Genomic DNA, 25,339 nt, shown 5'->3' with positions numbered 1-25,339 from the left:
GCACTGACGTCTTTAACTGTGGATTGTGGTGGGATGATGGACTTTCTGGGCATGGGGAGGGCAGGGTCTGTCTTGAATGAGCTGTTGTTGTTTCCCTTGGATCTTATTTTTTTCACTTAAATATGATTCATAGAAATGATCATAGTCAGTGACATAACAATGATGGATGCTTCAAAGTAGGATATGGCAATTATATTGAATATTTGCAACGTAAAATTAAACCACATAGTGTGTGTCATTGGACTAGTTTGTCAGTCTTTACTTGTTTCATGGTTACAATGTATGTTGTTTAAATTTAGTTTAAATAAGTGTCCCTAGCTTTTAGCTTCTGTAGTTAAAAATGTTAGAGTTGGTCATTTCATTGTTCATTTCAGTAATTTGGTTCAAGCTATCTGTTTAAACTCTTTCTTCGCCATATGACGGACATTTTCGTCATTTATGAGACAACGCGGGAAGCCATTGACGGACAATTCCGGCTTTCCGTGTTTTCACTGTTACACGGTAGGGGGCGCTATTACACGTCTTCTGAAAGAGTACTGAATCTCCCGATCAAAACACAGGTGAAGAAGCAGCAAAAACAAGCGATAACAGTATTATAAAATTGCCTAAACATTGAATTAAAATCAAATTTTTTCAGAGGTCAGAACAAAAACAATATACATTATAGCCTATAAAAACAACGAATAAATAAAATCTATAAAAGCAACTGAAACAATACAGTTAAATATATAAATAATGTTTAAGGTCGCACGTCACCTATTTGTGCTCATTCTTTACCCTCATAATATTCCCACACTTTGGCTGTTCTGACCGACATAATTCAGCATTGTCAGCGATAAGTCACTGTGTGACTTCACCAATTCCGTTATTTTTTTTTTTTTTTAGTCGTCTATAATGGGGCAGCTATAGATTTTTCTTTCCTTTTGTATTTCACTTTTTTGTTCTTTTTTTCTTTTCTTTTTCTTCTTTTGTTAGTCGATCGAACTAAATCAGTGCAGGAAATGTATTTTTCTTTTCTTTTTTTCTTCTTCCAACTGTTTCCTGAAAACATGACCTCCATGTGAGCGCCTGTAGACTGCACAGAGCGGATACATGTGGAATACTGGACTGAGAGGATCCAGATCATCTCTATAGTCACGTCTGTTGCCGGCACTCCCAGTGCGTCAGTAGATCAGCTCCAGATTACGCCGATGCTTTTCATTTATTCTAAGACGCATGAATGCGCCATGCTGAAATAGCAAATATTCCTTCAGGCGCCCAGGATGCAACATAAGTGAATCGGTGTGTGAGAGGGGGTGGGCTGTTGTTTGCAGCACTAGTACACACGCTATCAACAACGACAGCACACCTCTGCAATCCATTTACAACACTGGACCCAATCGATCCTGCTTCTGTGTTGGATTTTGGTCGTTCAGTGGGGAAGGCTACCAGATTACACCCTGAATTCATCGTATCTGCTGATGTCACTGGATGGGAAGAGCTGCCTGGACAGCGAGACTGCAGTAATGTCCATCATTGGGACTGCCCGAAGGGTCTCCGTGAGCACGCTAGCCTTAACATCGCAGTCAAACCCCGGGCCGGAGAATCAACAGAGTTGCAGGTGTCTAATGATGGCCTCTCAGTTGAAGAGATGTAATCTCTCACACATGTAAATAAGACCTATTTCTCGTTCAGATGGTTTGAAGTAATGAGTTTGTGAGCATTTCTGTTGTTGAGTCACTGGTATCACTCTGAAAGTCCAAGACCTCATTTTTGTCTCTTGACAGCGATTAAATAGCCTAAATTGGTGTTATTATTGTATCACAGTTTAATTTGCATAAAGCTAAGAAAATGTAATGACTTCTGGCCAAAATGTCAATGAATCTCAGCGTTGTGGTGCATTTTTAGATGTCTTAAGCATTCTTCAACTGATGCTCGTTACATATTGAAGTGTGGGGTAGTTTCAAATAAGTATCAACCTGATACGTTAATGCTTAGCTTTAATATCAAGTTTGTTTGTTGTTTTTTTTTTTTTTCTAGTATTTTACTTTTAATTACTTTATTTAGTAGTTGTTTATTAGAAATATTTTTATGAAATAATTTATATGGCTGCCCTTAATAGTCGACCAAATTTTAATTAGTCTGTTAGTCGTTAATAAAAAGGCTAATCATTTGAAACATGTTAGTAGCTGCTTAATGTTCACTCTTACATGTGTTAACCTAGGTAAATGTGTGCTATTAGGCGCTAAATTAGTATTGACAGATAAGATAGGTTTAGTATTTCTCTTTAATGTATAACAATGTTAGCAATGTTACTTATAATATTCTTTCTCAAGCCATTTTCCAATGCCATATGTTTAAGTAAATTAACATCATTAACGTGCAACTAGTCACCAGTGACTTACATGAACGACTACTAGTCGTTCTTCTACGACTAGAAAGTTTTAGTCTGGGGCATCCATAAATTTATATTGATTTTTTTATAATGATAATTTATATTTTAATACATTTTATATCATAATTTAACAATTAGTAGTGGTAGCAGTAGAAATAAGTTTCTTTCTGTCCTCCTTTTGTAAATAAATGTTATTTATTTACTTATTTATTCATTGATTTAATGCTGTTATGTAGAACAAGTATTTTATGACATTATTGTCTGATAGGTGCCTTTATTGTTTGATAAAGTAGGCGTAAACATTATTGTGCCTATGTTTGACGTTTCCATAGGCTAGCCTTGTTAAATGGCTCCTTTGAAACACACTGCATTGTGGTCATTATAGATAATGCACTAGAATTGCTTGTAATGTTTTCATAATGTAACTGATCCTTAGCAATATGTAATTTTCAGCCACTATGAAAGGAGGGATTAAGACTGACTGCCTGCCTTGGTAGGGTTCATTCAAAATGCCATGCTTAACGTAATTGCACGTTATCGAGCAAAAGAACCATAGAAGAACCGCTATTCCTCTGCCATCTTTTTTTTTTTTTTTTCTTAAAGAGTAATCCGTCATATTCAAACAAAACGCCAGTGTTTCTTTTCAGTCGTTTCCATTTCACAGTTGGACGCTTACTGGCCTGTTGTCTGCAAATGGGAAGCCTGGCTAATCACTTTTTTTTTCTCGATACAACTGATGTCAAGAGTCCTGGGCAGGGAGCTGACTGATTTCTTTTTGTACCTCAGTGTGCTGGTTGGATTTATTTATTTATTTATGTATTGCTGTTTATTTGTTTGTTTACTTTATTGTGGTTATTTGTATTTATTTATTGTTTTATTTATTTGTTTTATTTGGTTTTACTTAATTAACTATTGATTATTTTAAATACCTTTTTTTATTGTTTATTAAAATACAAATAACAGGTAAAGAAAAGCAAACAATTATAATAAGTTTTTTTTTTTTTTTTTTGCTCTATTCTCTGCACTTCCACATTCATCAGTTTTCACCTAAGCTATGCCTACGTCATACGTCGGGTCAGAGGTCACCCTTCTGTTGGAGATTGACTCTCGCATACGGCCGTTGACGGAAGCCAGTGATTCTAGTTTATAAAGTTTTAAATATGGATATTTTTCTTACAAAAACCCATCGCTTCACTTAAGGCATTTACTAACCCACTGGAGTGGTATGGTATTTTATTTTGTTTCTTTTTAATAAATCCCTTTAAAGACATTGTCTTGTTAAATCAGAGTGATGTTTACTTCAATGTGAAGCTTGTCATATCTTTTTTTTCTCGGTGGTACATTATCGCTCCCCCTGCTGATTAACAGTTTCAAACTTTTCGTCTGAGCCAACTTGGGCGACGATGAAACTGTTACTTGAACCTCCCCAAAATAGAGAGAGCGAGATGAATTTTAATCAAGCCCATGCTCAATTAGACGGCAGAAACGGCCGCCTCGGCATGAATATAAAATTGCCCTCAGACTCGTAGTTCATCTACTACAACAATCAAAATTGATCTTCCTCATTACCAGAGGTTCAGGCACGGATCAAAGGCTTGATGCTTCTCAAACAGCCATCAACGCTCATTGAATCCAGAGCCGTTGTCCCCGCAGCCATGATGTCATTGATTCTCAATTCCATCAGGGTGAAAAAGAAAAAGAGCAATCCATTAGCGGCATGCAGAGGGGCCGTCTCCGTCTGACTGAAATGTAGTTTTGACAGAGCGAGATCCTAAACTGGCCCCCTGGCCCCGGGCCTGCGGCTCAGGGAAAATTGAGTGCACTCCTGCAGAATTCAATATGACATGCTGGAAATAATGGGCTCCTGTCGCACAGATATCCATCATGACAGACCATGGACCCTTGTAGACATTCAGCTGCAATAAATAATAAATCATGTTTGGACGATATTAATAAGGTCACTTGAGAGGTGGCCATTGATTTGGTGACACCACAGTTTTTCTAGCAGGAGTAGTGCTGACTTGTTTGAGGGATGCTACGGAGAAAATATCAGATTTTCTTTCAGGTCTCATGCCGGGTTCAGACTACACGATATCAGCCCGGTTTTGGCACGATCTGTGTGACGTAGGGTGTCGTGGTGATTCGTAAATGACAATGGGCGTCGAGCTGCAAGAATCGATCGTTTTATCTCGTAGAGTGTGTCATAGTGGATGACAACCGACGCCGTGTCTGCAATGATTCACTTTTTCATTAACGTTTAATAGTTTCTATACTCCACAGTGGGTTCCGTCACATCTGTGACGTTGACCAATAGGAGCACAGAAGCTCTTCCGTACACAGCTTTCAAAAATGGCGAAACGAAAGAGACGATGGTATTGGTGCTGCTAGGTGTAATTATGCATTGGAGAAAAGTTTTGTGGAGCAAAAGCAACAATACGCCTGCCTTTGTTTCCTCGAAGGACTGCCAGGACAGAGTGAAAAAAAGATAATTGCTGGCGAATGATAGCCGAGTTGTATTAGCAACCCGTTGAGAACTGGAATTAGCATTAAGCTAACACGCTACTCCATTGTTTGCACTCGTTACCGGAAGTCATTAGTTCCGCCTTCTCGATGACATCATTAAAGATAGCAAGCGGCGATTGGTCGGGAAGTAACGTGTAGTCTGACCTGCTTCTTGTCCATGACACAATACGAATTTTATGATTTTAAAATCGCATAACACAGTGACATTATTGTAACACACAAAAATATTGTGCAGTCTAAACCCAGCATTAGGTGCTTTGAAACTGATGAATAGTTGTTACCTTAAAGGGTTAAAACAATTTTCCCAATTACAGTGATTGGGGCCTTGAGCTTTCAAACTAAAAATATGCAAAAGTTATCAATGTACTATGTAAATAGTTTGTGTGATCTATTTTTAAAGCAATGAAAACATGAAAAAAAGATTAAAAGTATTATGAAAATAGTTGATACGACTTATTTTTCAAGCAACATAAAATATGCAAAAAAAAAGTCTTATTTCAAGTCTTATGAACCCATACTTTGTTACAAACAGATCAAATTTTAGCCTTTATTGACAAATCATTGAGTCCGTGAATCAGATTAGTGTGATTTTATGAAAGAATCATTCAGAACTGGTTTGAGAACATCATCAAAAAGAAACAAAATCCAAAGAAATTTTGCTCGTTGGACATTTACTGACATTTTACTTCATCTCTACTTTTCCATGTAAGAGAGTCATTTGGTTTTGGGCGAGTAATTTTTGGGGAGTGTTTTTGGGTCGCTGTTCCTTTAAATAGATAATTAGCAGATTGAGGCAAAGTAAAGTTGTTTAAATGCAAATGATCAACAGTGTTTGTGTTTAATGAGGATTTTGATGGTGATCTCTTCACAGTGCCACATGAGAGAGCGCAGTAATTGTGTGGGCTGTTTTAGTATGCAGAGGCAGCGCCGCTGTGTTTCAGGCGACTGCAGTCTGCGTTTCTGCTGAGTCGGCTGCTTGTCTTTGGCGGTTTAGGACTCATTAGGCCTGTAATGTCTTAATTCTGTCCTCTCTACAAAGCCGTACTGACATCCCTAATATTTTACCTCCTGAAATGCATCACACAATTGATGCCTGTTAGGTTAATAACCTAATTGACTGACATTGACCCTTTTTTCGTGGCTAGAGTTTAATTTGCTGTTGTTTTAAAGGGGTCATGACATGGTTTTTGTTTTATGTTCCCTTAGGTGCAATTATAGTATTACTATAGTTTTTTTGGACAAAAAACTTTTACATTTTAGTGATTTATGACCTTTTCCTACCCTGTTTTTCATCCTCTAATTCAAACAGTCTGTTTTGGGGGTGTTTCCCCTTTAAGAGTTCTTATGATTGGCTAACGTCGCAATCTTCTTGTAAACAGACCCACTGGCTGCACGTCGACTGAACACCTGTGGGCGTGACAACGATGCAATGATGCGAAATGAGGCGTAGTTGTCTTGCACTGGATGCGGTCATATGCAAACGACTGGCACGTCACTTCGTACCGTGGCGTCACTTCTTACCGTGGATCTCCAACGAGCTGTAATTAGAGCTTGTTTAAATAAAAGCTTCGTTTATCATGGGGAGGACGTCTTAAAGGGATAGTTCACCCAAAAATGAAAATTCTGTCATTATTTACTCACCCTCAAGTTGTTTCAAACCTGTAAGAATTTCTTTTTTTCTGCTGAACACAAAAGAAGATATTTTGAAAAATGTCTGTAACCAAACAGTTGATGGACCCCATTGACTTCCATAGTATTTTTTTTCCTACTATGGAAGTCAATGGGGAAAAAGAAAAAAGAAATTCTTACAGGTTTGAAACAACTTGAGGGTGAGTAAATGATGACAGAATTTTCATTTTTGGGTGAACTATCCCTTTAAGCTATGAAACTTGCAGGAAGTTTTAATGGTACAAAGGCCTAAAAGATCAAGACAAATTTGGTTTCTCATGTCATGATCCCTTTAATAATGGGCTGGAAATCACACCAGCACACCCATCGATCACATCTGGGCTTTTGGTAGCACCTATTGCATTATTGTTTCTGGGAAAGCTGAATTTTTAAAGCGACTGCAGCGCTGAGAGTGCATTTTGACTACAGGGTTATTTATATTATCGGATATTTATTCTGTCAGGCGGGAACTAAATAACACAATCTCATGCATTCCTGTGTAACACCAGAAAATTTGCTGATTCAGTGAACGCTATAAGCAATTCATTTTTTTAGAAATGGAGTTATGTTTACAGAAAATGGCTGTTTTTCTATTTTTTTTTATGAAGCATGCAGAGTATTTCAGGACAAAACCGCATTTTGTTGAGCTGATGTGAATGGCAGACGCTGTGGCTTTAGGGGCAGACTGACCACACGGGGTGAACCGAGTGTCAGTGCAGACCACAGTCAGTGATCACTGTTACTGCGGTCAAATGTCTGAAGAGGGATGTTAACGGCAGAGATTAAAGTGTCTGGGATTCATCTACTGCTGCAGTGGAGTTAACATCTATCTATCTGTTTATCTGTCTGTCGTTCTATTTATCTTTCTGTCTGTCATTTTACTGTATCTATCTGTCTGTCTCTAAATTTTGTCTGTCTGTCGTTTTGTCTGTCTGTCTATCTGTCTATATATGTCTGTCTGTCTGTCTATCTGTCTATATATGTCTGTCTGTCTGTCTATCTGTCTATATATGTCTGTCTTTCTGTCGTTTTGTCTGTCTATATATGTCTATCTGTTGTTTTGTCTGTCTGTCTGTCGTTTTGTCTGTCTGTCTGTCTGTTATTTTATCTGTCATTTTATCTGTCTGTCTGTCTATATGTCTGTCTGTCTTTCGTTTTGTCTGTCTGTCTGTTATTTTATCTGTCATTTTATCTGTCTGTCTGTCTATATGTCTGTCTGTCTTTCGTTTTGTCTGTCTGTCTGTTATTCTGTATGTCTGTAACTATCAACACATGTGATTTGAATTTATCTGTCCATAAGCTGAAAAATATTGATGACTTTTTAGAAATTATCGCACTGAACTTAAGAGTTGAGCAAATTTAATTCTGAAAAAAAAAAAAAAAAAAAAAAAAAAAATATATATATATATATATATATATATATATATATATATATATATATATATAAAAAACCTGTACAACAAATCTTATATACAGTCCAAGAATTCACTTTTTCTTGTATGTAATATTTGTAGCTGACATATTTGTGATCTGTGCAAGATCTCGTCTGTTTTCGTCCTTTTGGCACTCTATCTCTTATTCTTTCTCTTCGTCTGTATTGTAACTGTTCCTTGAGGAATAACCTCTAACCTGATTCCCATGCGTAACCTTACCCAGATCCTGACTGAACTCTTGGCCTCCAGCCTACACATTGTTTCTTTCCTCCACCTGAACACCCTAGAACAGCTACTGCCCATAACCTGATCCAGCCTTTGTTTTCTGCTCTCAGACTCTCAAAACACATTTATTATTCAATTGCTGACAAGTATTTCAGCAGCAATCCATGTCAGCTGCTAAACAAATTCTTTCCTTCTCTTGGTTTCAACCAGCCTGGACATTGACGTTTTCACAAAAAGTTGGAGAAAAGTTGTAGAAAACCCAAGCCATCTGGCTGAGCTTTGCCGTGTTGCATTGAGGCAGAAAATAAGACCATCTTGCTTTCCTTTTATTCACCTCACACTTCCACAAACCTTTTTTTTTTTGGTCATCCGCCAGTGAAAAAAGCAGGTGATGAAAGGTATCAGATGGTAGGGGTGTAAGAAAAAATCGATACACTTGAGTATCGCGATATTTTATTTTGCAATACTGTATCGATTTTCAAAAACGCAATATCGATTTTTTTTTTTTTTTTTTTACGTCCAAAAATATTCATGGTAAGACCTTAAGACAGTGGTTCACGTTTATGTTGTTTAAATCCCTACCAATAGATAGCTATGCTGAGACGCACCACTAGTGTCCTCGCCAGGCTCGCCTATAACGGTGCGTGTCCACTGGACATTTTAGGATTGACAGCGGAGCGGAGAAAGCGTTGAGAGCGACCGAGAGCGTCAAAAAGTTGGGCAGTTCCTTTATACAAATATCAAGCGAAAAACGCAGTCGGCAGCCAATTGCTGTGAGGTTCGGGATGTGATGTCTACCTTGAGAGTTTAAACATATGCAAATTGTGCCGGAGTTTATGCTGGATTTAGTGCGTAAATCATTTTGTTTACAAATTAGACGTTGTGCAGTTGTTATATAGCCTATATGTTAAATATTTCATTTTGGATGTGTTTATTGTGATTATATTGGCTGGTTTTATAAAAGTTTATACAACTGAAAGGATATCTTTGCTTGGTGCATTTGGAAACAAAGCTTGTCTATTTCTAAATGTAATCGCGTGCATCGTTCACATCAAACGCGAAGAGAGCATCTGGCGCGAGTGATTGCAATGTTAAGTCAATGCAAAGACGCGTTTACGCGCGTCTGGAGGTCCTGCGGCACGAGGCCTTTAGTGCGGCGCGGTTCGCCTCATTCGCGCGTCCAGTTCTTTTAAAATCTTTTATCACATAAAACTTGATTTCAATATATGACACATTTATTTTGTTCACTTTCATCCACTTTCATTCATTTTCGTCCAGTTCACGTTGTTGTTTTGTATTGTGACAGGGGCTATGTACCTATTTTCTTTTATTATGGCCTACTTGAGCATATAAACATTTGCTCACTAAGAACCTGTAAACCACAAGCCCAAACTGGCAGTTTGATTTTCTGTGTACTGAATTGTTTACCTAAAGTAAACTTCTTTGACTTTTATGCACATCATGTCTTTTTTTCAAATATTTTAATATATTTTACTTTTAAAAAATCCCAATATATCGCCTTATGCACAGTATCGAAATATATTGCAATATATTGAATCGTGACCCATGTATCGTGATACGTATCGTATCGCCAGATTCTTGCCAATACACAGCCCTATCAGATGGATGCTATGTTTGTGAAAGGAAGTATGTTTTCAGTCTACGTCGGCCTTTGTCTTTCCTGAGCCGCCTAATTGAACGATGTTGTCACTCTCCTTTGGCAGGATATGCTTCCTATTTTTAGACCTCCATTTCAGGGTGGCCGTGTTGTCATCTATTTTGAAACCTCTATTGAGTTTTCTTTCCTTAGCTCTCAGGGCTGTATTTATGATAACAAAGAGGGTTAGTCTCTCTTTTGACAGCTTTTCTTTACACTGCAGATGATGAGGGGTAAGCCAATTTTCACTATCGGCTAGAGTCTGAAGCCCTTTGCTGGCCGCTTTGTTGGCATCTCATGCTAACAAGTCCACTGCCAGGAACTCAACCTTGACATTTATGCAATGACTTCAGTGAGATAACATTTTCAAAAACACGCCCTAGTTAATGCCACTTGAAAGATGCCACTCGCTGTTTCTTTTAGTCATTTTCTAGATAATATTACAGTATTAATCTTTCAAGTCAACTTGACACTGTTTATATACATATGTAAACCTGTCTTATTGTTATCAGTGTTGTTAACAGTTTTTGCTGTCATACATTGTTTTGAGGATAAAGAACAGAACATTTACATTTACATTTAGTCATTTAGCAGACGCTTTTATCCAAAGCGACTTACAAATTAGGACTAAATTAAGCGAGTCATCATGAAGAGGCAAAAACAACGCAAGAAGTGCTCAAAATACGAAGTTCGGGCATTATTCAGAGTAGCATAAGCCCGATAAGTGAGGTTTTAAAGGGAAAGGGAAGTTTTTTTTTTTACAGCATTTGTTTTTTTAAGCATGTTTACCTCCATCATGATTTCCACAAAAGATTAAGCGGCAAAAAACTTTTCAGCATTAATAATAGTAAGAAATGTTTCTTGAGCACCAAATCAGCATATTATAATAAATTCTGAAGGATCATGTGACACTGAAGACTGGAGCAATGATGCTGAAAATTCAGCTTTGCATCACAGGAATAAATAACATTTTAAAATAAAGTATCATTGATTATTGAACAGTTAATTTAAATTGTATTATTTCATTTTATACTGTTTTTACTGCATTTTTAATATTATAATAAATGCAGCTTTGGTGAGCAAAATAGACAAAACATTAAAAAAAATTAATTCCTAACTTTTGACTGGTAGTTAATATGTGGGTGTGTATATACAGTTTGTCTTTATTTTTTATGTGAGGAATTTCTGAAGCTTATTGCAGCTTCCCCGGTTGAATGTGGAAGCAGAGAGGTGTTTAAACACTGATTGTTTAAGTGTAAATGATGAAGTATAAAATGTGACTTCTGTGTTTGGGGGAATTTCTCCATTTATGGTGTTCATTTCTCACCGAGTCCTTTCAGTTTAGATTTGCTCTTTGAATAGTTCATGATCAGGATGGGAGAGATCGCTTTAGCTCTGGTCTGATGTTTTATTCTCCTTTGTGTTCCAGGAAGAAGTGGAGACTGACAGCAGGAAGAGCTCGTTCAAGGCTGTGGGAAATCGGAGCGCCATCCGCTGCTTTATAACAGTGGGTAAGTGAATCTGCAGTGAAACACGCTCAAACAGAGATTGGTCACGTAAAGAAAGAAAGGTGGAACGCTGCTGGTAGGATGTAGATAATTAAATCTTGTGCAAAACAAACTGTTGCTTTGTGCCTGTTGCTGATGTGTAGGGCTGAAGGAACCAGTGCTAGGCGGTATATCGATATTCTGACAATCGCAGTGATTTTAATGCATTCTGTTTTTGTCCATTGTCACAATCCCTCCTTGTCTTGTGACTCGCAAGTGTGAGCCTGTTAAGATTCATGTCTGCTGATCTCAGCAGCAAAAATGTTAATTTGGGAAGTTTATTATCCTTATGCTTTTATAAATATAATTCTTGAATAGTTGGCATCGTGACTTGATGTCTCTGCCTATTTTTCATAATTAAAATAGACATACAAGCACTACCATTGAGTTTGGGCTTGATCATCTTTTTGAAAGATGTCTCCTCTGCTCACTAAGGCTGCATTTATTTGATCAAAAATACAGTAAAAGCAGTAATATTGTGAAATATTATTACAATTTAAAATAACTGTTTTTTTTGTTTGAAGATTTATAAATGTAATATATTCCTGTGATGCAAAGCTGCATTTTCAGCATCATTACTCCAGTCTTCAGTGTCACATGATCCTTCAGAAATCATTCTGATATGCTGATTTGGTGCTCAAGAAACATTTCTTCTTATCAATGTTGAAAAGTGCTGTTTGTGAAACCATGGCACGTTTTTCCTCAGGATTCTTTGACAAGAAAGTTTAAAAGAACAGCATTTACTTGAAATCGTTTTATCATTCTTTTCAGTTAATCAGTTTAAAAATTGTCTTTTTTTTTTTTTACTGTGTTTTACTGGTTTTTACTATTTATTTATTTATTCTTTCTAATTGGTTGAAATGATGATTTCTCCTTTTTCTTTCTGTTAAGCCATTTAAAGGGCTAAATTTTATTCTTTTATATGTGATGTTTCAAATATATCACCCAGTCCGAGTTGGTCCTCTGATTTAAATTGTGGATGAGCAACGGAAAATTGCATTTATTTCTCATGGTAATATGACTCCTCTTTTTAAGAATTAAAGAGTTGCATTAATTTATTTAACAAAGGAGGTATGAATATAGCCTTTGTGCTAGGTTTCCATGACTTGCCAGCAGAGACATACGGCAGCCTCAGAGATGAAATTACATGGGCCTGGATTCATTTACCTCTCACTTTTCAGCTCTGATGACGCCCACGCCAGTTACCAGTCAGAGCGTATACACTTTAAGGTTGACTTACAACACTGATTTACTGATTAATTTCAGATTTCAACAATATGTAGATTAATAATTCAGTTGCAACGTCATTAGACTTGTTTTAGTTATTTTATCGGTGCTTGATTTTTCACTGTTGATGCACCTCACATTTGCATTTAATTTCGGCTGTTACAGGTTACTGCACAAAGCTTACATAATGACACAGATGACAGCATACTTCCAGATTTGGAATAAGAAGCATATTAAAAAGCTGCCTGGAAGAAGTTACCTGCTAGGACACAATTCATTTTCAATGAGATGGGCCAATGATCATGGCATTTATAGTGGGGGCAATCCTGTAAAACTGATTCACCTGTAGCTGTGTTTCCATCCAAAGTTAACAATATAACTTCTAATAAAGCACCGTTTCCATCCATTTCCATTTTGTTCAAGAGAACAAAATCTTCACTTCCTGGAATTCTGGCGCACAAATATCTGTGTAATAAAAAATGAAGTCCGGGAAGCCACTGTGGCTCATTTTTGTACGTCATAATTGATTTGCACCTCTGAGCGTGCAGACCATATGCAGTAAACACTCATGTTCTCTTGCGTCCGGATGCCTGGTGTTTGGGAACAAAATCGTGTGTGACAGGTAGTTATATCAAATAATTTTTATGACAGATTTTGCATTTCAGAATGATCAAACCAACATTTTAGATGTTGAGCAATGAAATTGCTCCAGTTGTCCAATAACATCCACTGTTGAGGCTAGGGCTGTCACTTTTGTCAAAAATCCTGTTTGATTTTTGAGACAAAAATCGATTTTCCATGTCTAAAGACGATTCCATTTTGAACGCCAAATATAGGCAAATCCACGGACAACTAACAGGCGTTAGGACGAACGTAAAGAGGGCGCTTGAGACGCGCACAAGTCAGCAATATTCCTGATGATTTATTGGCGTGAAGTTTCGTGCACAATGACAAACAGGATTGCAACATTCTCGGAAAACAATAAGCAGAGTGGACTGCCATAACATAAATGAAAAACATTACTGCAGGCTTCAACATGGCTGTGTTTACGATTAGAAATGTCAAACAAATTTCGCCTATGTAGGCGATTGTAGCCCGTAGTCCGAATGGCGCTCTCCAAGAGAAGGCCGTTAATCGATTCCCTATTTTCGTTTTCGAAACTTGTGTTGGTTGGTCCGATCGATAATGCAATCGATTTTCGAACGTAAAGTGACAGCCCTAGTTGAGGCAAAGTCACATGAGTTTTTTTGTTGCGCATCGAGGGATTTATTCTGTAAAAGTGTTTCCAACGTAGTGTCTTCGCATGTCTTCTATTCACTCTAAAAAAATGCTGGGTTGTTTTAACCCAATTTTGGGTCAAATATGGACAAGCCCAGCCATTGGGTTAAATTTTTAATCCAACATTTGGGGTTGTCCACATTTGACCCATAATTGGGTTAAAACAAACCAGCCTTTTTTAGAGTGTCGGATAGTAAAAATGAATGACTGTGCAGGACACGATGCATGCTACTAATGTTTCACAAATATTTCCACACATCCACTAAAAGGCTTGGATTAAAAGATCAATCTTGGGATGTTAAGAGTCAATACCGGATTATACAAATGAAGAAATCAATGTTTTTACCCAGCGTAATACTCTTTCATTAGCAGCACACTTGAAAGTGGTTCAGCATTTACTGTGTCCTCTCAGGTCTTGCATCATCTCTGTGCTATTTTAAGGAGATTAATAGAGCAGGGTCTTTTCGTCCCTTCTGTCAGAGTCAAAACCCGAGCTGATTTTATTATGATCCGCTCTGCATCACACCAAGAAGCCCGTCAGATTTGAGGGAGATCAGCATGTTCATTCGGGCTGATGGGAATGGCTTTTCAAAGCTTGCATTGTTTGAGAGCTGTTTCTATGGTCTCGTCGCTTGTTGCGCCGGCTTAACAAAACCTTGGAGGCTTTGCATGTCCCTGGTGAAAAGCGCCTCTTGTTTTAGAAAGTAAGCCATCTAAAGACATGGGTGCCTGGGGTCTGGGATATTCTGTGATTCTGGGCCCTTCGAGGTTTCTTTCATTTGCTTTGAGGAATTAACTGTCTTCCAGAACGACAGCTTTAGGCCTGCAGTGGGGGCTCATGGGAGCAGCGGGGTGGAGAGAGCAGATGAGCACCTGTTCTGCAGGTGATGCGAGAGAGGAGACTGCAGACAAGCAGAGATCCTTAATCAAGGGCATTCACTCTCCAACACTAAATAAGATTAATGAAACCATTTCATCTCTTTTTCAGTCTCGTTCTCGCTGTCCCACAATAGAGGTCGGTGAGTGATTTAAATCACAGCAACTGTATATATCACAATATAGTCCTTTTAAGATGGCAATTCATCAATGCACTTCATCTTATTTTATTAGTTATATGAATAAGGATGCACAATATTAGTACCATATTCGCTGGATATTAGTGTGTGAGATTTTCTGCATTATTAATATATATGTATGTATGTATGTATGTATGTATGTATGTATGTATGTATGTATGTATGTATGTATGATACACACATAGATATATATATACACACACACGCACACACACACAAATATATATATACACACACACACACACACACACACACACACTATATTTTTAAATATACACTTTTTAAATCTTAAATTTAACCTCTAATTTTACATCTTTGATTACTTTTTCTAGCACTCAAAGTAAATTTTAGTAACACTAATAACACTGTTATTTAGCAGATCACATAATGAATGTCTTTTTTAATTATTATTATTTTTTTAACATTTATTTTAATGTATTTTTTTATTTTACATTTTGAATATTGGCCAGTATTTTAATGCTGTGCATCCCTAATTGTAAGTAATTTTTATTTTGGATCGGGAATTATTATTATTATTTTTATTTTTTTTATGAGAATTTTAGTTTTTAATTAAGTTTTTAACTATTAAATTTAATTTGAACTATTTTAATTTTATTTTTTATTTTTTTTAACTAGATTTAGATAGCATCAACTCTGGTGGACGATCCACTTTAGTAGCCAATACCAATTAACCAAACGCAAGTTAAATTCTGCATCAATATGAACAAACACCAAAGGTTTGGTCTTCTTCACTGTTTTGGGATTTACTTTTAGTTTACCCGATATTTCTTCACATCGTTTTTGAATCCTCTCTCATTTTTGTTGTTTAGATCTGAAACCTTTGATGTTTCACAGTGTGGTCTGCAGTCGTCTTTTGCTCTTGCCACTCTCTGTTTCTTCCTTACTTACTGTTTTTCACAGATTACATCCATTCTCCTTGTTACATGTATTATAGAACACAAGAGAAGGAATGAAACCCTGAAGGCAGATATGTGCTTTCAGGTTAGATCTTTCTTTCTTTCTGTCATCCATTACTTTAATAAGCCTTGCTTCAGAGTTAGGAGGAGCTGTCTTGGACTGTAAGGGATCTTCAATGACCTTTCACAATAACAACTTCCCCATGATTATGTATAAATGCAGTGTCTAACATGTATTCGCCTTGGCTCGTATAGGAAATGTGGCTTCTAATCTGACGTTGTGGCCCGATCCCAGTTCGCATCTGATAAAGCTAACTTTTTTTGCTCAAGTCTGAGTTTTGTAAAACTTATTAAGCTGTTCTCTGGCTGTTTATTGATCAGAGATGAATATAGTTGCCCCCTGTGGACCTTATTATAAATCTACTCCCTGCTTTACAAAAAAAAAGCCGTCTTGTTCTCATCTGAGAGCTTTTGGAGGAAGTTCTGCCCAGACTCCCAACGATCCGAGACCTGGATCAGAGCCATGAGTTTGGAACAAACAGCAGGACCACTGTAGAATGCAACAGTGTGGTTATGAAAGTTCATATCCCATCCGTTTTCTTCAGTGAGAAAGTGAGTTGACCTCTCTACAATCACAACCCATAATATTTTGCAGTACACTTCACATATATTGCACTACTTAATAATTCCTAACTTACGTTCTAGTGAAGCATCGATATTGAAAAGATTTATTTTTTGTCCAGAATGTTGTTATTTCCACTAAATGGCAGACATTTAAATCTCTATTCTTATTATTATTTTTTTTTTTAAATAAATCAAACAAAAATCTATAATTTCCAATTTAGGTGCCACAAGATTATAATAAACAATTTTAATAATAATTTTAATTATAATATTTTTGTTGTTGATTTTTGCTTTTAATGTGAATCATCTTTATGCTGGTTGTTGGTTTCGTTCAAGGCTTAAAGGGGTGATTGATTATGATTTCACTTTTTTAACTTTAGTTAGTGTGTAATGTTGCTGTTTGAGCATAAACAACATCTGCAAAGTTAAAACGCTCAAATTTTAATGTAAAGGGAGATATTTGCTTTTAAAGAAATCATTTTTTAAGGACTACAAACGGCTGGTAGGGACTACACAAGCTATTTACATAAACTCTGCCCCCGGGAACGCGATTTATAGATTATCAAGACAGAATATGCTAATCAATGACTAGAAGATAACTACACATAAGCTACATAAATTCATCAACTAACCATTCAGAAATTGTTGTCTACATGTTGTCACTTCTTGAGTCTCTCCATCTTTCTGACTTCGGTTTGAACAAAAAGGCTAAAAGTTTTAGAAATTTTTAGTGCATGTGTGTGTGAGGTAAAAGAACAAGACCTCTTGAAGCTCCGCCCACTGTGCCGGGAGCAGCAGCTCATTTGCATTTAAAGGGACAGACACAAAAATTGTTTTTTTTTTGCTCACCCTCAAAAATGGACAATTTTAACATGCTATATAAAAATATATGTCGGGTATTTTGAGCTAAAACTTCCATACACACTCCAGGGGACATCAAAGACTTATTTTACATCTTGTAAAAAGGGCATTATACCACCCCTTTAATGCTCTATTGAGGAATTTTTTTGAAATGCCTGTGGAGGAAATGAATGGGTAAGATGCTTTCAGAACCAAGGCCTCTGAAAGAAAGCGCTCGCTGTCACGCTCTTACTGATGCCTGTGTACTCTCCCACAGATCCTCTCTGTGCCGACCAGTCACTGACATCAATATCATTTCAGCTGCCCCCCCCCCCTGCTCCTCCTACCTATTGATGGATGACCCCGTTGATAAAGAGATGCAGGACTGCAGTGCAGTGTCAGGCGTTTTACGGTTACAAATGCAGATCTGGGACTTCTGCAGCAGCTAACGCAATTGACGAGAGATAAATCTCCTTGTGCTGCTGTCCTTTATGTAGAACAGCAATACATCTTTTCACCGAGATATTAAAATCTCTCTTTTATTTCATATGTGGGTAGTGAGGCATTAAATTCTATAATGGTCCAGTACTTTATATATGTCAGAACTGGCAATGTCGAATAAAGCTTTCATCGATCATTTTCACGAGGTAACGACTCCTTGCTGTGTGATGCAGGTCGAGATTAGAAGGGGATCGCAGGGCTTTCCAGCTTCAGTTCTACGTGTTCTTGTCTCAAGACTTCTTAAATCCTCTCTCTCTCTCTCTCTCTCTCTCTCTCTCTCTCTCTCTCTCTCTCTCTCTCTCTCTCTCTCTCTCTCTCTCTCTCTCTCTCTCTCTCTCTCTCTCTCTCTCTCTCTCTCTCTCTCTCTCTCTCTCTCTCTCTCTCTCTCTCTCTCTCTCTCTCTCTCTCTCTCTCTCTCTCTCTCTCTCTCTCTCTCTCTGTGCACTGGCTTGAAAAAATAAGTCGATCAGAGTTCCCTTAACACATTCGTGTTAAAACATTTGTGGTGCACTGCAAACACACAGCTTGCATATTTCACAGGATCAGTTTGCATACTCTAACATTTTTTTGTTCCAGAGTAATTGCCTTTTTCAAACTAAGCATTTCATCTGAGAAATCATTGGCAGCATTTTACTAACATACTATATACTACTGTTATTTTAGCATCATTGAGAGAGTTTTCTTTTTCATTTTGTTGTGTTTTTGACTTTTTTTTAATATGTTTTAGATTTATCTTTTTTTTAAATAAATTTTCATTTTTAGTTTTAGTTATTTTAGTACATCAAGTAAACCTAAATGTAAATGAGAAATGTTGCCTTGGCCACTAGCTGAAATAAAATGTGTTTTTTATAGATTTTGTTTGAGTTAAAGTTTTTTATTTAAAAAAATGTTTTTAGTTTAACTATTATAACTTTGCTATATACAATTATTAGTTTACTTTATTATTATTATTATTATTAGTTAGTATTAGTGTTAGTATTTCACTAATATTCTGGATATGGTTTTTAGTTCTTTAAAAATATTAATGAGTAAAGAAATTGTACATATGCATTTGTATAACACACACACACACACACACACACACACACACACACACACACACACACACACACACACACACACACATATATATATACATATATATATACATACATACACACACGCCTACCGATGTATACTTTATTTATTTTTTAATATCTGAAAGTTATCCAAAAAAGATTAGTGGTATTAATTAACTTTACTATTATGAAACAACACAAATGGAAGAATTGCAAATAATGTAGTGCACAAAAATGTTCAACAAATCAAATCTTTCTTATATTGACTGCAAATATTCAGCGTAACAGGACTGGGTGAGCGGTAAAGAGTCGGAACCAATTGATTGTCTATTTGGTGACACTTGAACTTCACTCTAGGGTTTTTTGCAACCGTTTTTATTAGCATAGATGATATACAAACTGGGTGGCCAGAACCACAGCCATGATGACATCCTGCTGCAAATATGACCGGTGCGATAATGAGGGAATTAAATTATGCCTTTTTTCCTTTAGCATCATTTATTTTCATTATGGGTGTGACAAATAGGAGGTCTCTGGGTTTAGTCGTGGTCCCGTGGGAGAGGGGAACGTGGTGTGTGAGTTCATTATTGAATTTGCTGTCAATATAAATAAGTTCAGTGAAATCTAAGGGCTGCCATCCTATCATCTCCCATAACATAAATCAAAGCTGAAGCCCTGGAGGTTTGGATCCGTCCTGATAACGCTCCGCCTCTGCAGACTTGTCAATAGTGCCAATTATGTAGATGTGTGTGATTTTTGTCATGTGGACTGGGTAGTGTAAGGAAAACCCAATACATGTCCAATCTGGCATGCTTTTAATCAAAAGTTTTTGACCTCTACCAGATAGTCCTCTATTTGTTATTTAAGGCCTTTGACTGAGCTTTCATTAAGCTCTAGATGTATCTCATATCAAAAAAGTGTGGATTTTGGGAAAGAGGCTTGTTGAATCAGTTTTTTTCCCCCCATTTGGCTAAGAAATTGCACGCTGTCAATGATATTGCAGATCTTTACCCGGGGACTCGGCTTCTACAGAGTGTTGTCTTATCTGGAATATTCAGTGCAGATGTGTTTGACGACATGAACACTGGTTTTGTGAGGCAGCGGTGGTGCTATCTGATCAGAGCTGGATCCAGAGCTCTTCTAGCCGTCTCCATGCGCACTTAATTTACGTGAAAAATCGGAATATCTCAAAAACATTATGCCAATAAATCAGAGAATCATCACTTCTGGGGAAATAGCAATGGAAATAGCATCCACTGGGGAAGCCACTGTGGCTCTTTTATTGAATGTAGTAAATTACACTTGCGGTTTAGAATTATTCAGTCATGATTTTATTGTGCACATTTTGGAATTTATTCAGTAAATGTGTGTTTCATAATAGTTCATGCATATCTCTTCTTACAATTATTATTGTTTTTTGGTAGAAATTAATCGTTTTATTCTGCAAGGATGCATTAAATTCATCTAGTTGGCAGTAACGACATTCATAATAAAAATATTTCTGTTTCAAAATAAATGCTGTTCATTTCTATTCATCAAAGAATCTTGAAAAAAGTATCACCGTTTCCACAAAAAACATTAAGCATCATAACTTTTCAAGATTGATTTAATAATAGTAAATGTTTCAGCAAATCAGCATATTAGAATGATTTCTGATCGTGTGACACTGACGACTGGAGTAATGATGCTGAAAATTCAGCTTTGCATCACAGGAATAAATTACATTTTTAAATTATATTCAAACAGAAAACAATAATAATTGTACAAATATTTCACAATATTACTGTTTTTGCTGTATTTTGGAGAGCAGAGACTTTTTAAGGTTAAGATGATGACACTTGCTACTATCTATTACTTAAAAGGAATATAGTGACATGTTATGGCAAAGACATAACCCTTGAAGAGTGTATGTTGGAGGAGAATACTGTGTGCATGTAATGATAGTTGTTTATTCTTTGGGGGAAAATGAAACATTAAACTTTGTCAGAACAGATACACAAAAAGTTCCCGTGTTATTATGTAAAAACATCAGTGTTTTGTCTTTTTTTTTTTTTTTTTCACAAAATAGCATAGGTTCCTTTTATATCAGCCTTTTATCAGTTTCCAGCGGCTTAGTATTGGAAACATAGAGCTGCACAATTCTGGATAAATTGAGAATCACTATTTTTATTTGCTTCAAAAAGAGATCACGATACTCCTTCAATTCTGAACAGACACCTAAACAAAATATTTAATTTACTAGAAGTTCTGACAAAATAATTGCTGCAGTCTATTTAAAATGTTTAATTAATCAGAATGAGTTATTTAATAAAAGGTTTTTAATGAACGATTCACGTCACTTGTTTCATTACCGGATTGAATCGGTGTTTTCGAACAAATCTCTTGAATGAATGATTCAATGACACATTTTTTTTAGTCACTTGTCGCCACCTGCTGGTGTAACGATTTAATTGTTACAACTGTTATTTGAAAGTTGCTTTCAAAAAATGATTTGCTCAATTTCGATAGCTTATTTATATCCGAATTATAAACTTTTATCCCAGTACTTCTGTGATTGAATATTTGTAACAGAAATAACGAGATTGTGTGGTTGAAAGGACCAATGCATGATAAATACCTAAACATAATTGCTTTCGCTGGGACAGTAGCAGCGCCAACACAGGCGAGTCGTTGTCATTTAGGAATGAGATCGCTTGGGTGTATGAATCAAAATCGTGATCTTTTTACAATTAATCATGCAGCTAGAATTAATCATCACTAGAAAAATCCTGGACTTCGTTGTGCTGTTTATGGCCAGTAAGCAACCACACAAAATTCCCTTGTGCTGAAAGTGAGATGCTGAGTGAGGCAAGCAAAATCTCATATAAAAATAATAAGAGGGATTCAATTTAAAATACCTATTTGAAAATCCTAACTCCTTTATTAACGCTATAAAGGAGCGGTTGTTGTCATTCGAACGTTTGAAAGCTATTTGCTTTTAGGAAAGAAGCTCATGTGCAACATGCTGGTTTCACATCTGCGCGTTAAATTAAATCAGCACACGCTTTATGTTTTGAGTTATGGGGCACATATGTGTGTGCTGGTATGGGGTTAGCAAAGGGCTGTTATGACCGAGAGCTGTTTCGACTGGCCTCTGACCCACAATGCCTTGAGCCTGTGAATCAGCTCTTTCCTGGCTGCTGGGCAAGACTGTACGTGGCATTAAACATCAAAGCCGCGGGTCCGCAGAAGTCATTTCCACTAAGCTGAGAAAAGACCCCGGCCGTGTCTCATAAGGGCCTGAAGACGTTCTTTCAAAAAGGATGCTGGAGTTCGGTTCTTGATTATGTAAATCAAAACCCTCCTTCTCCCAAATCAACTTTGATTTGAACCATATTTCAGCTTGGGAAATCTGAATAATTCAGCCGTCAAAGGGACCATTTTAAAACTATATAAAATATTTAAAAAATACAGAAGAAATTTTTTACAAATTTCATTTTCTTTCACCCACATGCCATTAATATGTCTGGCATAATATTAATTTTAGACCGTTTGTGCTGGTACAACTTTATTATTTATGCTTGTGAAACTTTTAAATTCAGTTCAATGTATCGCTGTCTTTCTCCTCCTCTTTGCTGCCAAACCATCATACCTATTTTTCAGGTGCGATCACAAAAAATGACTTTTTTCTGGTCCTTTGTGACTTTTTTTTTTTTCCTCTCTCCTTTTTTTTTTCTTCTAAAGGTCATTTTTGCTCTTTCCACAGCTATAATTGCCTGAGGCCTCCCACTCCCTGGAGGCCACAGAAGTATTGGTGGCTTTATTTTTGATGACTTGAATTGAGGTGAATTGGCGTGATTGTATGTGACGAGGATGAGCAAAAAATGTGGCATCCAAGAGAGAAGCTCTGAGAGTGAGCAATAAAGAAATAATTACATTATGAGATAAATGACTCCTGCCAGAACCGCCAAGAAACAAATAAATGGTTTTATGTTGTTTTTAAAGGTTTCCATATAGCTCCCGGATTCAGCACGACATCAGTATTTATGATTTTCTTTGGCTGTTGAGTATTGCAGTTTTGTCATCTTGGAATATTTTATTTATTTAGTTTTTTGCTTTTTTGTTAATAATCATCAACTTTAGGTGTTTAATATTGTTTTATTTACCCTCCATATCAGACTTTTTTTGCCTTATTTATTAATGATAATAATAATAATCTTCAGTTTAAATTTTTTTTATAGCTTTTTCTTTTTTTTTCTTGTGTTTTGTTTATTTACCCTCCACTTTAGCCATGCATGCAGACAGTTTTTATGTTAGATAACTTCGAATAGCCCTAAATTAACTTCTCCTAACTTAAATCGGCCGTGCAAATGAACAGCTGTTTCGTTCACGCCATTGCTGTGCAGAATCAAATCAGATTGTTTTATTGCCTGTAATCAGTAACTCCTCTCTATTAGCTGAATAGCAGTGCAGTTTCAGAGCAGGGTCGCTGCCGCAGTGATTTCATCAGGTAGTGAGATTAGATGTTGGAGGAAGCATAAATACAGGTTCACTAGATTGATGCTGCTGATGTTACGATAAAGTGCTCTTTGCCTTCCATTGTCTATTGCGCTTGTTCCTGTTGCATATTCTCAAACTGGCAACCAACATCAGGGCCGAGTCCGAGGAGGGGGCGGGAGAAACAACCCTCTCCAATATTTAGAATTTGAGCTGCAGTTCCCATTTCAACCACTAGCTGTAAATATTACACACTGCACCTTTATGTGAGTGTAAACAGTTGAGAAAGAAAACGCATGTGTAACATTCTATTGGATCTGTGCAGTTGGTCTTAAAGTGACAGCAACCTAATTAATCTGCTGTCATGCGTGTCATTAATGTTAATCAAACAACAAAAAAGATTGATTGAATCACTTTTGTCTCACTTTAATAAGAATACATGTATATTTAATTTATGCAATGAAGATATGCAGTGTTGTTTTTATACATTTGATTACTCTAGGCTATTATTTCTAGTGCTTGAAGGTTTGCAGGTAGGTCTGTTTCTTTGCACTATAATAGTTTGTTGTTCTTTTGCTTACGTTTATTTGTTCTTTTTTATTACTGACTGTTTACTTGTCTTCTGTAAGCTTGAGGGTTTTTTAACGTAAGCTAGTATTAGTTATTTTTTGTGATCTTGAAACTGGTAACGAATTATGAAATTTCAATGTTATCAATTTTGCTGATTTAAAAACTTATTTAAAGCAAAAATAACTATATCATGATATATATTGTTGTCCTGAAATAAAATGACTCGTACCGTCAAGATTTTGGTCATATCACCCACCCCCACCACTATTTTTGAACTGCTCATTAATCCCAAATCTCACAAAGACATTAGCAACTTATAATGCATTTCCAGATATGAAAAAAAAAGAAAACGAATGAAATGGTTTTATGATACTGATTTGAAAGCATAAAGATTAGAGACCAATATTGACTTTTTTTTTATTAACGAGACTTTTTATAACGAGAAAGTGTTTTTCATGTCAAATAATATTTATTTACGTTTGTTTATTTGCTTGTTTATTTGGCTAATTCTATTTAGTTATATTCATTTGCTATATATATATATATATATATATATATATATATATATATATATATATATATATATATATATATATATATATAAATATATATATATATAAATATATTTTTTTATTTTTATGTATATATGTATATATATGTATGTGTATATATATATACATATATACATAAAAATAAAAAAATATAAATATATACATATTTTTATATATAAATAAATAAATAAATAAATAAATATATAATGTACACCACTATTTTATGCAAAGGTGTTTTACATCTATTTTGATTTTGTTTTAGGTTGTCTATTTGGTAGCTACACATACAAGTTGTTTAAAATAATTATTGGTTTATCTCTATTGATATTAGTTTTATTTTAGAATGAGATCAGATCACGAGAGCAGCATTTTTCATAAGAATAAAGCTGTACTGTGAAGTTCAGCACATGTTCCTCTCTGCAGGAGCGCTCATCCCGACAGTGTTGCTGTGAGGTGCGTTTGTGTTGGACTCTTCTCTTGTGTCTTGATGGCCTGATTCCATCATAGCTGTGGGCCATATGGCTCAGTCATGCTTTCCGTCTGTGCGATGCGCGATAGTTTCCACCGGCGTGACTGCACCAACCCTGTCCATCATATATTGATCAGAGCGCAGACAATGAGTCTGTGAAACCCAGACAGATCACGTGCGACGCGGCGGACGGGGAAATTAGAGTGACAGTGTCATCTTGCATAATATAGTAGCATTATCTTACCTGTAGTGTGCTGTTCATTTAGACTGCAGTACGTGTCTCAGCTGCTGGTGTGAAGTCAAGAAGCTCAGATAGGTAGTCCGG

The 25,339-nt window shown here is 36.3% G+C and overlaps 1 protein-coding gene across 3 annotated transcripts in view; it reads left to right on the top strand.

The window, feature by feature from the left end:
* The window catches only part of adarb1b (adenosine deaminase RNA specific B1b), a 157,152-nt gene that overhangs the window by 44,920 nt on the left and 86,893 nt on the right, over positions 1 to 25,339 (top strand). For all 3 annotated transcript variants that reach the window (XM_081369203.1, XM_081369205.1, XM_081369204.1), the window contains exon 2: positions 11,310 to 11,391. The gene's annotated coding sequence lies outside the window, so the exon portion shown is untranslated. The remainder of the gene's footprint in view (positions 1 to 11,309; positions 11,392 to 25,339) is intronic.

This window comes from Scardinius erythrophthalmus (genome assembly GCF_964197995.2).
Source record: "Scardinius erythrophthalmus genome assembly, chromosome: 6".
Taxonomy (NCBI): Eukaryota; Metazoa; Chordata; class Actinopteri; order Cypriniformes; family Leuciscidae; genus Scardinius; species Scardinius erythrophthalmus.
Note: the sequence above shows the minus strand (reverse complement) of the source record. Positions and strands in the feature narration are given on the sequence as shown.